Source organism: Typopeltis vanoorti, chromosome 2 (genome assembly GCF_054136105.1).
Source record: "Typopeltis vanoorti isolate ZY-2024b chromosome 2, IOZ_Tvanoo_1.0, whole genome shotgun sequence".
Lineage (NCBI taxonomy): Eukaryota > Metazoa > Arthropoda > Arachnida > Uropygi > Thelyphonidae > Typopeltis > Typopeltis vanoorti.
This window is the reverse complement of record NC_143550.1, coordinates 121,996,571-122,010,535: the sequence shown is the minus strand read 5'-3', so window position 1 is coordinate 122,010,535 and position 13,965 is coordinate 121,996,571. Positions and strand designations below refer to the sequence as shown.

General features: G+C 35.4%; 1 protein-coding gene across 1 annotated transcript in view; it reads left to right on the top strand.

The window, feature by feature from the left end:
* The first annotated feature begins 4,674 nt into the window (after window positions 1–4,674).
* The window catches only part of Pi3K92E (phosphatidylinositol 3-kinase 92E), a 381,915-nt gene continuing 372,624 nt past the window's right edge, over window positions 4,675–13,965 (top strand). Inside the window, exon 1 of the mRNA XM_090402293.1 lies at window positions 4,675–4,765. The gene's annotated coding sequence lies outside the window, so the exon portion shown is untranslated. The remainder of the gene's footprint in view (window positions 4,766–13,965) is intronic.

Sequence of the window (13,965 nt, the reverse complement as noted above, 5' to 3'; positions counted from 1 at the left end):
AACTCGGAAACTCAGATATTTAATCCCGTGCAGGCCAAGCGTCCTGAAGAACACACGTAATTTATATACAAAAAAAACAATAGTGGTAGTTGGCAGTAGATGGCGTTGTGTGTTTATGATGTTGGAAGTAATTATGATGCTTCTGTGTAGTTTGTGGATTAAAAGCTGAATATGGAGAGTTGTAGAGTAGCGTGCCCTCTCTCAATGGGTCCTTGAACTCATTGGAGATGTTACTTGGTAATAGTTATGATAATTACTAAGTAAAATGTAATAATATAATAATATTACGATGTAACATATAAAACACAACGTAATAATGTAACAATATTACTATATAATATATGAAAATATAATGTTTTATTATTATAGCTGATAATGAATAGAAACTGCTCTGCATGTTAAAGACAACACAAAAGAATTCCATCGTTATGCTGCAAAAAAAAGAGAATGAATTTGAAAGAATAACTGTACTGAATGAATATGGTACGCAGGTGACTGATGCAGAAGAGATTGTTCTACTAATGAGTAGCTATTTTGCTGAAAGCTATTAACCTGGTATAGGCAACACTACCTGTTCACTGTATGAAGAACTGATATAAATGAGGAGCAAATATTAGAGCTGTTGCACAAACTGAATAAGAATTCTGTTATAGGAACTGACGGGATATCAGCATGGATGCTAAAAGCGTGCTCAGCTGAACTGGTTATCCCTTTACTAAGCTGTATCATTTGAGTCTCAGAACAGGGAAAATTCCAGAGAAATTGAAAGAATGTATGGTAATTCCACTGTGTAAGCGAGGTGCAAAGACCTGTGTATTCAGCTATCGATCAATCAGCATCTCAGGGGTGGTTGAGAAGATTTTGGAATGGTTAGGGCTCTCATTCAGAATTGGATTGACAGAGAATCTGTAATTTGCAACAAACAGCTTAGGTTAACTAAGGGAAGGTCATGTTTTAGCGACTTGTTCACATTCTATAATAATGTTACCATTGAGTTAGACAAAGGGAATTGATTCACTATGATACTTTTGAGTTTTAATAAGAGTTTTGAATACAGCATGGTAGACTGTTGCATAAATTGGAGAATATGGAATTGGATTATAAAGTATAGGAAAGGATAAGAGGATGACTGACTGTCAGATATAAAACAAGTCCTATGTGGAGAGGTGAATCTGCAAGTTTCAAGGTAACACTAGTGGTGTGCTTCAAGAATCATTCCATGGTCTGTTGATTTGACATGCGATATACAGCTATTTGCTGATGATGCAAAGATAGATAAGGTAACTAGGAATGCTACTGGTATGCAATATTTGCAGAATAATTTGAATAGGCTGGAATTGTGGGCATGTGAAAAGCTGGTTTGGATGATTTGTAGCTTCTCTCTGAGTCCTTGACTCTCTGGAGGTCAAAGATAATACTAATACGATAAGATAATAATAATATAATAATATGACATGCAAACTTCTGAAAGGGTTATAGAGTATTTCAGTAGATGTTATTTTTCATTTTAGAGAGGGTTGGGAATGGATGCGAAGGGAATGAGGACTAGATTTTTTTCTCATAGATTGGAGCTTGATTGGAATCGATTGCCGTTGGATGCTGTGTGTGTAAGTAGCTTGAATGTATCCAAGAACAGGTATGAAAGCTGGTGGGAATAATACTATGGCCTTCCTCGATGAGTTTGGACTCCATCGAGGGTCTCATAATAATAATAATAATAATGATAATAATAATAATAATAATAATAATAATAATAATAATAATAATAATAATAATAATAATAATAATAATAATAATATTTTTTAACATTTTATTATGTCTCAGATAAATTACATACATAGAAACAATAATAGTTGTACACACACACATATATATAAAATATTTATAATGCATTACATTTGCGAATAACAGATACTTGCGAGTTAATAATATTTTAAAATAACAATAATATTTTTTAATAAATAATATTTTTGTTCATTTCTAAAATATTTACACATATATATAATAGTAATCTTGAGTATAATTTATAACATTTTTCTACATTGGATTTCAGTTAAGAATTTTAATAACACTTTTTGCCTCTGTATTGTTCATTGACAATGAGTGTTCTAATATTAACAGTGATGATTATACAGATTTTTTTTTTTTTTTTGGAGTGAGTAACTAATATAATAATGATAGTTTGGGAGGCATTTCTGATTTCTTCCTCGCAGCTTTGCAAAGCTTATCTGAGGAAGATAATAGATGATGGTGGTTTCGTAATTATGTTTCTATACTGATCGCAAGCCAGTTGTTCATTTTACTGTTTGTTGATACGTGCTTTTAAGGTTTCAACTGCTGTTACACAGTTTAGCTTTTTTTTTTTTTTTTGCAAGTAGGATTGGATTTGGACATGGTGTGTTTGTTTGTGTCCTTGCAGTGGTATTTTTTGAGAGGGAGGTTTGTCATAGGTTTTCTGTGCCTGTGTTTGTGTGTGAATAATAATAATAATAATAATAATAATAATAATAATAATAATAATAATAATAATAATAATAATAATAATAATAAATAATGCATTACATCTACGAAGTGATGTTGATCGGTTGTTCCTACCAAGGAGAATAGCTGGACGGGGTCTGCTACAAGTGAGACAGAAGAAGAAGAAATTAGCTTAAAAAGTTATATTGACAATAGCTCTGAGGAAATGCTTTAAGCAGTTACACAAGAGGGTCTTCTGAAAGCAACAGGAAACAAATGCGTTTACAAAAAGGAACAGCAAAATAACCGATATGTGCACTTGAGAAATAAACCTTTGCATGGCCAATTTCTTGGAGATACTGAGGACAAAATTGACGTGAACAAGATGTGGCAATGGCTACAATATGGATATATTAAAAAAGGAACAGAAGGATTTGTTCTAGCAGCTCAAGAACAGGCATTACAAACTAATTCAATGAAAGCAAAAATTTTGAACATCAATAATAACAGCAAATGCAGATTATGCTATTAGAAAGATGAGACTGTTGAACATCTAATCAGTGCCTGCAGCAAGATAGCTCAAACTGACTATAAATACCACCATAATCAAATGCCAAAATAATTCATTGGCATGTATGCAAAAAATATGGCTTTCATACATCTGATGACTGGCGGCAGCATAAAATAGAGACAGTATTGGAAAACGAAACAGCAAACATTTTCGGACTTTAGAATACAAACTGATCTGCATTTGGAACACAATAGACGGACATCACAATTATCGAGCATCGACAGGTTTGGATTATTAATATCGCCGTACCCAACATTAACAACAAAGAACTGGAAAAAATTACTAAATATCGACATCTAGCAATCGAAGTTGGCAGGCTGTGACTTAAACACACTGCAGTTATCGGTGGACTTGGCGCACTTTCAAAGAAGCTATCCAACTATTTACAGCAGTTAAACATCAACGAAGAGTGACCCCATATGACCTACAAAAAAAACCGCATTACTTGGAACAGTCCATATTTTACGATGCTACCTGACAGACTATTCTTAGATTCTTGGGTAGAATCTGAATGTTTCTGTATCACCAGTCCAATTGTTGTTGAAATCTTGTTTTGACTGTGTATCAATTATGTGAATAGATAATAATAATAATAATAATAATAATAATAATAATAATAATAATAATAATAATAATAATAATAATAATAATAATAATAATAATAATAATAATAATAATAATAATAAATTCCAATTAATGGAAGATCTTGAGTATGTCAGAACAGAGATAAATACTAAAAAAATCGTCGTTTTTCTGTAATCGTCTTCCTCCTCTTTCGATAACTTTACAGATTGCATCACTGAATCGATTTCATTCAGATCTGGAATATAATCGTTCTATCATTTATTTATAGAGTCTGGAATATTCATTTCATCTAGCTAAATGAAGACTGCTAGAAAGAATTTTGAATGTAATGGGATGAAGAGTTTCATGTCCGCGAGAACTTAATCATTTCAATGATTTGGTCAGAGCAGGCGTTTGGGTTAAGAAAGCGAAAACGAAAGGATCACAAATGCTATCTTTCTATTGTAAGGAAGTCAAGAATTCACAGGAATCATCCCGTTTAGGTATTGTTTTAGTGTCAAAGAGCACGATGATATAATTATTGGACTTAAAAAAAAAAAAACAACATAATTGTAAAGTCCATTTGCGAAAATATGCGAACATGTAATTGTTAAGTAAGTGTTTAAAAGGCAAAGATAAAAAGGGCTTTTTTCCATTACTAATGATAAAAAGTAAGTCTTTTGGTTGTTATTTCTTCACTAACTGAAAATCACTGCAGTGTAAAATTATTTAGTGCTAAATTGAGATATTAAAAGCAATCTTCATTCCTTCCACTAATAAAGTAATTAATATCTTACTGTATGCACGTATTTTCAATTAACTTTGCTAATATTATCATGTACATCTTAATACTTAATATGAATTTCTTTTTTTTCCCTTCTAAGTCTAAGGGAAGAAAAAAAAGTGTTTAAGAAGGACTTGTGCTATAACCCATTAACTCAAGAAAACTCTGTTTTGATAAGTGAATGTATGGTGCTGTCCCCTGGTATTGAGTGTCGTAAAAAGAAATATGGGGTATCTAGATCACTTGCATAGATATGCATTATTGTTTACTTTTTAGTATCTCGGGGAGAAGTGGTGAGACGGTTCCTGTTTTCCGATATTTTATTTATATTTATGGTTTTTCGATCTTTCTGTACTTTTCTGAGAATTGCTAGTCGCGAATTGAAGGTACGTGCATGTTTTATTTATTTATTTGTATATTTGAATTATTCCCCTTATTGCCATTTAGAGCAAAAGAAGAAATTCCATTTTGTTTACTTAAGCAGCCATTGTTGAAATATTACCGGATATAGGTGTGTGATGAACTGTAAAAATAAATAAATAAAATATAAATAATTTATCTTAAATTTATTTTGTTTGAGATTTTATCAATCCAAGTGGAGTTTTATAGGCTTCATGTTAATACTCATCGAATCACTTTTCATCTTTAATGCGATTGTTATGTGACAAGACTTCTTACGGATATATTTATTTGATACCTACTATGTTTTTCACTGCATTTCGTTTTGTTTATTGTGACCCAGCGTTGCTTTTCTACTGATTTTGTAGTTTCAAGATCTTGTTATGCGAAAAGATACATCATGATTATCGGTTTAATTTAGTGTTGATTTCTGACTGACAGTCGACGATCGAGCACTTACAAGAGAGAAGAAATGGGAATATCGGTCGGTTTACAAAATCTTGCTTTAGGACTCTTCCTCCCCCTTCAGTATTTTATGAAACCAGGTCATCGTTGCATACTAATATAAAACTGGTCTTCCATGCGAAAACTGTTTATACAGAACCACATGTTAAAGGGCGTGTTTTAGCCGTCTACTGCGTTTCTTTTCTTGTCATTTTTCCGAATTGATATTTGCCGGCTTTCTGATTTATTGATGCAGTTTAGAGATGAATGTTATGTCACACACCGTGCCTCTACCGAAATTAAAATTGTTGACTTGATTGCTGTTAGAATATTAAATACACACAGTTTTGTTTCGGCAAATGTGCAACGTTTCATGTTATAACAAAAGACATATTATAATTTAATGATTTAATTATTACATAGGACCAGTTTGACTTCATGTTTACAAACAGAACTTTTGAAAAGTGTAACGCAAGGCGCGTATTACTTTTTTTTTTTTTTTTAACATGCTTTCATTATTTATTATTATTTTTTTTTGTTCTGTCTTTTTTCTCTAATATTTTATTTCAATTAGTTAATTTGTATAGTTTATATAAATAAATAAATAAATATATATATATATATAAAATGTGTGTGTATATATATATATACAGCACACACACTTATGAAACAGTAGGTTTCAATTTTGTTATTTAACATAATATTCACAATATTTTATTTATCTTTTTCTTGGAGGAGATATATTCATCTATTACCCAGGTTATACTCTGCTAGGGTTGTCATCACTTGTACAGATGAAATATAGGAGATGCTGGAGAGTCTCCCCCCCCCCCCCACACACTCTGTCTGGAAGATTCAGGAAAGCACTACTCTATAAATTATTTTGTACTGTTATTTAAAACATTTAATTTTTTTTAAAGTAAAATTCAACTTTATAGCCCTATCCCCTTGTTATATTATGCTATATTACACACATACACCACAGTATAATGATCTTTCATCATTCTGTCTCTTTCTGCCTGCCTTGCCATTCCTCTCTTATTGGTAAAGTGTTACATCAGTAAAGAAGATTAATCTTTTGTTCTGCTTTTGAAACAATTGTGGCTTATATATATTATAGGGAGCAGCTAAAATTTCCTTCATAAAGCAGTTTGTCATGTAAAACAACTTGTTTATGCTTTCTTGTAGCTACATTGAGAAGGAATAGTTAGTATGTGCCATAGAATGTATTTTTATCCAAGACCAGTAAAAGTATACATTTTCTTATTATATTGCTTGAAAGTAAGTCTTTTCAGCAATCATGATGTAAGGTAGATAATAAATAGTACGAATGAAATAATTTCAATTAATGTTTTTGTAAATACATTATCTGATCCAAAATATCCAGATGCCTGCTCATTATAGTTCTCACTCTAATATGAAAAGCATTAATATGGAGTTGGTACACCTTTTGCTGCTGCTGTAATGACAGCCATCAATAATCTGGGAACACTTCCATTAGATTTTGGTAAGTTGCTGTGGTAATTCTCTTCCATTCTTTCAGAAAAGCATTAATGAGGCAATTCAGTCTGGCTCAAGACTGTACAGGCCAGTCAGGTTTTTCAACACCCATTTCATCAAACCATTCTTCTACTGACCTCACTTTGTGGATGGGGGGGGGGTGGCATTGATATAGGAAAGGGCATTCACTAAACTGTTGCCATAAAATTGGAAACACAGAATTCTGTAGAATGCCGTTATAAATCACAGTGTTTCTGATTTTTAGTCATTGGAATTAGGAGGCCCGGCTTTAACCATGAAGAACAGTTCCTTACCATGATACCACCAAACTTCATAGTTGTCACAACACATTTCTCCTGGCATATGCTAAAGCCAGACTCATCAGTCAGACTGCCAGATGGTAGTGTGATTCATCACTATAGAGAACAAATTTTCACTGTTTTAGAGTCTAAACAGTGGTAAGCTTTATGCCATTCTGTCCAGTGCTTGGCATTGCCCTTGCTGTTAGGCTTGTGCGCAGCTGTGTGGCCATGGAAACCTATTGTTCAGCTCCTGACAAACAGTCGTGGTGCTGGTGTTTCTTGCAGAGATATTCTGGAATTTGGCAAGTGTCTCAACCGAAGATAGGCTTTTTTTGCAACATGAGCTTCAGCACTTGGCAGTCTTGCTCTGTGATTTTATATAGTCGTGATTATTCTGTTGTTACTTCTAGGGTGTTTCTACTTCACGATAACATCACTTGCACATCTAACGAAAATTCTTAACAAACTTATATCTCAGTCATATCTATCCTCTTCACTTCTCTGCAAATGGCATTCTCTCAATCATACATGTTCCAGAGACCCAGCACTGCCTTAGTTACTCGTATCTGGATCCTTCATGTATATCTTCTTCTTCCTAACATGGATTTTAGGCCAGATGGCCTGTTCCAGTGTCATGCCATCTCTTGGTCTTCCGATTCTTCTTTTTCCACTTATTTTGTATCTGTATAATAATAATAATAATATAATATAATAATCATTCTGTTGTTACTTCTAAGGCATTTCTACTTCATGGTAACATCACTTGCACATCTAATGAAAATTCTTAACATATCTTTATCCCTTCAAAAACCTGGTGACCCAATTCATTTGGTGGCCTAATGAAGGCCTTATATAGTGCAGCCATGGCCTCTTTATTTTTGCCAGTTGGTGTCCTTATCATTGCTATAATAAGCTGTTCTTCTCAGTTTTAGTAACTTAGCATTTCAATTTCAGGTCCCTTATCTCTTGTATCTCCTTCAGAATAACTCTACCAGGTGTATCCTTGCCATCCAGATTTCAAACCTTATACAGCAACATGGAATTGGTAGCCCTTCCCATGTTTGCTCAGTGCTCCTGTAGACTTTCATTACCTGCTTCACTTCTCATCCTTTCCAGCTTTGCATCTGCTACAAACAATTCCATACCTTCATTTAATCCCTCTGTATGAAGCACCTTTGTAGTGGAGTTAGCTTCCCATTGAAGTTTCTGGATCTTTTCATTCATCCGCTTTTTTTTTTTCTGTAGATTTCTTCCTTTATTCTATGCTCTACTTTCAAGTCTTCTTTACTTTTCTATTCTTCAGACCACCATTATTGGGATCTAATGTCTTGTCTCTGTTTTTACAGTATAATCTGTACACATCCCATGGGTTGTACTGCATGGTAAACACAGCAAACAATACACAGTGTAGATTGCACTGCAAACCATGGGAAGGAGGATCCTTCTGTATCCTTAGATGGACTGTTTTGGCAAGATAGGTAGCCCTTGATGGCCTGGCTAGATCATTTATCTAGTAGAACTTGCTGACAAGAGTTAATGATGTTGCAGTAAGTCTCCTTTTCCCATTGTCCTGAAACAGGATCAAGGGATTGTATGTTACCAATGTGGCATCTAGGATAGCTCTGTTTTTTAATTTCCAAGTCCAGTCACTGCTTGCTGGATAGTGGAATTAGATGTGTGGCTCCATAATCAGTAGTAAGCCTCAGAAACCATTGACACATCACCTAATATTGACACAAACAGAAATTTTGGATAAGAGGAGCTGTCCCTTTACATTAAAAAACTTTGTCTTATTGAATTTTCAAGTGCAATCTTCTCTCTCTCTCTGTCTTTTGTCCAAATGGAGGGAGTCTCACAAACTTTTGTTGTGTTACACTATTTGCTTTCCAACTTCACTGAATATCAGAACTTCTCCTTGCACAAGTGTTGGCATCTGTGGGAATGATTTTACCATGTTTTGTTATTCTTGCAATGTGAAGGTCAAAGGAGTCATTTGCAGGAAGTCATAGACAATCTTTCCAACTGGATGATTGCAAATAGTTTTCAGTTTTCATCACAGAAGACTGTTTGTACATTTTTGCCACAGTTGTATTCATCTTGACCTAGAACAACTAATAATTCCAGCTGTGGAAAACGTTATTAAAAAAGTTCTTAGGACAGATTTTCAATAAAAAAATATCTTTATGTCGCATATGGCAACTGTAGGCTAAGAGCACTGAAACCTATTTTATACCTCATTGGGTGAGGACTGATTCTCAGTGCAGCTTATATGAAGTGCTTATCTGATCAAGATTTGATTAATTGTCTCAAGTTTATGCTTCTGTCAGAGAGAGAGAGAGTATGTTGTGATGTTGAGTCCTGTCCACCATCAAGCAGTTAGTACTGTAACTATTGAAATTCGAACATCCCCTTTTCCTAGTCTTTGTGTTAAAGCTTGGAAGCATCACTGTTGCTTTGATATTAGGTGTCTATAAAATATGCAGTCGAAATAAAATTCCTGTTAGATCATCCCACAGGGTCAAGTATTTTTTGTTCACAGTAGGAGAATTTGTATAACAAACTTTTAGACTGCTATACATCTCTTTGCTATGCAAATCAAAAAAGTATTACAAGTTTTAGATTATGATAGACAGTACTGCTTGTACACCTCAAAACAGTTTTCTACAATGATGAGATGCATATCTGCATTCTATCATTTGGTTTCTTTTTTGTGAAATCTTAACGTCCCCCTCCATCTTTCTCTGTCTCTCTTTCTACAAACAGCTGTTTCGCACGTGCGTACACACACACAGAGTGTGTATGTGTGCAGAATACCCTGATTTTCAACTGTCTGTTATAGTAGAAGTATCATCTTCTGCTATAATATTTAGTTAGATATTATATTTTTCAGACAGCATAGTATCTAGTCAGATATTCCACTAGAATGTAGCAGCTATACTGCTGAGCTGCCACATTCTCTGTGAAGGAATTCTAGTTTCCTTTACTGCAAACTGTATGGCATGCAGTTTGCAGTAAACTATACTGAATCAAAATGCCATCAAAGGTGTATTATTTACACTGATTCACTGAGTTCACTATAGGCACTAAGAAGTCTGGTATATCGCCATCCACTGTTCTTTCAGATCCACTAGGTGACTGTTTAGACATTTTTGTTTGTGTTGGATTCCATGCCATATTAGGATCAAGAAAAATTAAGCTTTAGATATTGTGGTTAGGTGACAAAAAAAAAGTCTACTTCTCCCTTATACTGATTGTCTGAGTACGGGGAGGGGGGGGGAAGAGAGAGAGAGATGATTAAGAACAACTATATCAGTTAAAGTCTGAAATCAAACTGTGGTGAGTCCAGTCTGCATAGAGGAAGTTATTCTTGCTCAATCTGCATAAATCATATTCATCTCACCCCTTCCTGCTGAGAGGTGGTGATATGCATGTTTGTGCGAGTACTATTTTTTTATTTTACTATTATTTTAAAACAATGGTTTCACACATGTAAAGGAAACTAGAATGAATTTATTAAATATCTCTATATATTTTGCTCAATAACATGAGCATCATTCAGGAAGAAACAGAAGAATTGGCTACAACATTTAAAATATAAACACAAGATAACCATTAGAATGTAGCAACTATACTGCTGCTACGTATCCCTGTGGGATATTTTGTGTTCATATCTCTTTTTTTTTATTTATTTTTATTTTTTTTATTTTCAGTATTTTTTATTATTTATTAGTTGGTATAGACGAAGCCCTTCTGTTGGAAAGACTTGGTTAGATTCCTGTCCATGATGTGAGGAACCTTTATCTGGTTTCTTTCTATTAAAGGCGAGTTAGCTGGACTCATACGGAGATAGAGGGTTTTTTCCTCCTGGAAACTCTGGTTTTTCTTCCCTCAGAGGCAAACCAGCCCCGTTAACACATGCTGCTATAGTCAAAAATACATACTTATTCCCTCATTAGGAAGGCTAAACCAGTCCTAAGAGTGGTCGAGGATTAGGGGGAATCCCCACACAAATAAATAAATAAATAAATTACATAACTATACCTGTTTCCCTGGAACTTTAACACTGTTTTCTCCTACTTGCTCAGCTGCTACCAAAGAAACACATGGAAGTATATACATGTTGTATGACTTATTCTTGTGTTCATATTTTAAATGTTTGTAGCGAGTTCTGCTTTCTCCCTAAATGATGCCCATGCTATATTGAGCAAAATTGGTGAATTGTGCTGCATTTTTTCTCAGTAACACAAGTGTTAATTAGTGGTTCTGCTTTTGGAGTTTCATTGTTACCGAGAAGGCAAGGTCACAGTTGGCAGAGTTGGGGTGGAAGAGAAGATAAGTTTTCGCTATCTAGTATAGTTGAATATAGCGTTATATATATGTTTATATTTAGTGTTTGTTTATTTATATATATGTATATCTGTGATAGTGTTTATATATTTTTTTTAGCGATTAGTTTAGTAGTTACGTATTTGGCAGTAAGGAATGATGGAGGACGCAACTGCAATCACAAATGGCATGTCACCGAGTCCTCCGCCATTTAAGAGCTCTATTATACGTAATATAATAAAGGACTTTGTGGCATGCAGTGATTGCAGCATATATGCTTCCCGGGAGTTGGATATGTGGTGGGTGAGAGAAGGGGGGGGTGCATATATGTGCCAAATGCAGGCAGTGGGAGGAAATTAATGAATTAGATATGTCGATAACTGACCTAGTTGCTTCAGGGACAGGAAATGAATGTTGGGAGACGAGTAGTGTGATAGGAGAGAATGATGAGCGAAGTATGAATGAGAAAATAAGAGTCGAGAGTGTGGAAGGCCTGAGTTATGGAGATGGTTTTTTGATTGGGTAAATGAATGGCGAGTAAGAGTGACTAACTTGCAGAGAGAGATAGATGAGCTGAAAGAGAAGGTGGAATATCTTGTGAACGACATGAGAAGTATGAAAGATGAGATTAGGAGAATGAAAGAGATGTATGCAAGGCGAATCAGAGTAGGAGTGAGAGAAAGTTTTGGGAATGATAGAAGAGGAGAGAATAGAAGCAGTAGGAGAGAAGGAATGAGAGAGAGGTTTGGGAATGATAGAAGAGGAGAGAATAGAAGCAGTAGGAGAGAGGGAATGAGAGAGAGGTTTGGGAATGATAGAATAGGAGAGTATAGAAGCAGTGGGAGAGAGGGAATGAGAGAGGGGTTTGGGAATGATAGAATAGGAGAATATAGAAACAGTAGAAGACAGGGAATGAGAAAGAGGTATGGGAATGATAGAAGAGGAGAGAATGGGAACAGTAGAAGAGAGGGAATGAGAGAGAGTTATGGGAATGATAGAAGAGGAGAGAATGGAAACAGTACGAGAGAGAGAGGGAATGGTAAGAGGTGTAATGTATGGTGACTCAATTATCCATGGTGTACAAGATAGGATGCATGAGGAGTGTTTGCTGGAGGAACAATGGAAAGTGTGGCTATGGCAATTAAAAGGGGGTGAAAGGGTAGATGAGATGATTTTGATGGTAGGAACAAATGACTTGAGAGGTAATGTAAATTGGGAAGCGAGAGATATGAGATTCTTGCTTGAGGTAGTACGAAAGAAGATGCAGAGAGGAAAGATAGTGTGCATGTTGCCTAGGTATGAATGTGACGAGCTGAGCAGAAGAGCAGTAATATTGAATAACATAATAACTAGAATATGTCAGAAGAGAGGATTGGAAATATGTGGATGCTTGGAGAGTGTTTCAGGACAGAGAGAAATTGTATGCGAGAGACCACTTGCATTTAAATGAGGAAGGACATAGGCATCTAGAGAGATTGCTGTTCTGAATGAGTCAGTGTGTCAATGCAGGGAAATTAGAATGCCCAAAGTGGATAGTAGCAGGGGTGGCCTCTTGTGGGGAAGGGGTACTTGGGAGAAGGGGACAACATCAGGTAACACTGAGCCCAGTGGAGTCTAGAGGGGATAATGCTGGATATAGAAATAGTGCCATTTTTATGCTTTATACTAATGCTTGGAGTATCCAGAATAAAGGAGAGGAATTGGTGGTGCTGATAGCATCAGCCCGACCAAAGTTGGTATAGACGCTCAACTATCTAAACATCTCCTGGTCCCCACCCTCTGTGCTCCTTGGTTTGTAGCAACCCCACTAAATATCCCATCTTGCCTATCTCTACCTCACACCATATGCTTTCAAAATCATTAGTGTCACTGCCTTCCAAACCTCCGCTCTTAAAGGGCATAAGTCGTCACTTATCATAAGCAGTACTCCACCACCACGCTTTCCCTTTCTATCCTGCCAAAAAATGCTGTACCCTGCGACTTCTATTCCTGTTATTATATCCTCTTCTGTCAACCACGTCTCAGTGATCACTTGGATGGTGATGAGATTCCGCATGGATATAATGGCCTGTATGAGTCTTCTTCGCCAACCAGATGGTAACCTACATTTCTCAGTTTATAGAAAGAAGACTCATACAGGCCATTATATCCATGCGGAATCTCATCACCATCCCAGTCAAAAGGCAGGAACTATTAAAACACTGGTTCATCGGGCCCACTCCTTTTGTTCTACAGATGATCTTTTACAGAAAGAACTACAATACATAACTTCTTCTTTTCTATCTAATGGTTATAAGAATTGCTTCATTAAAAGAACTTTGAGTAGTTTTAATGTCTTCCTCTTCAAACACAGAGGAAATAATGCGCATTACTATCCCTTATGCACAAGGCATCAGTGAACGTATAGCAAAAGTTTTAAAACCACTGAATATTTTGTTGCCTTTCGACCGTTTAGAAAAATCTCCACCTTTCTCACTTCTCCTAAGGACAAGCTTCGACATCTTAATCATCCAGGTGTCTACCAGATTCTGTGCTCTTGTGGATTATCTTATTTTGGACAAACGGGAAGATCCACCTCTATTCGGCTAGAAGAACACCAATCTTATATTGAATAC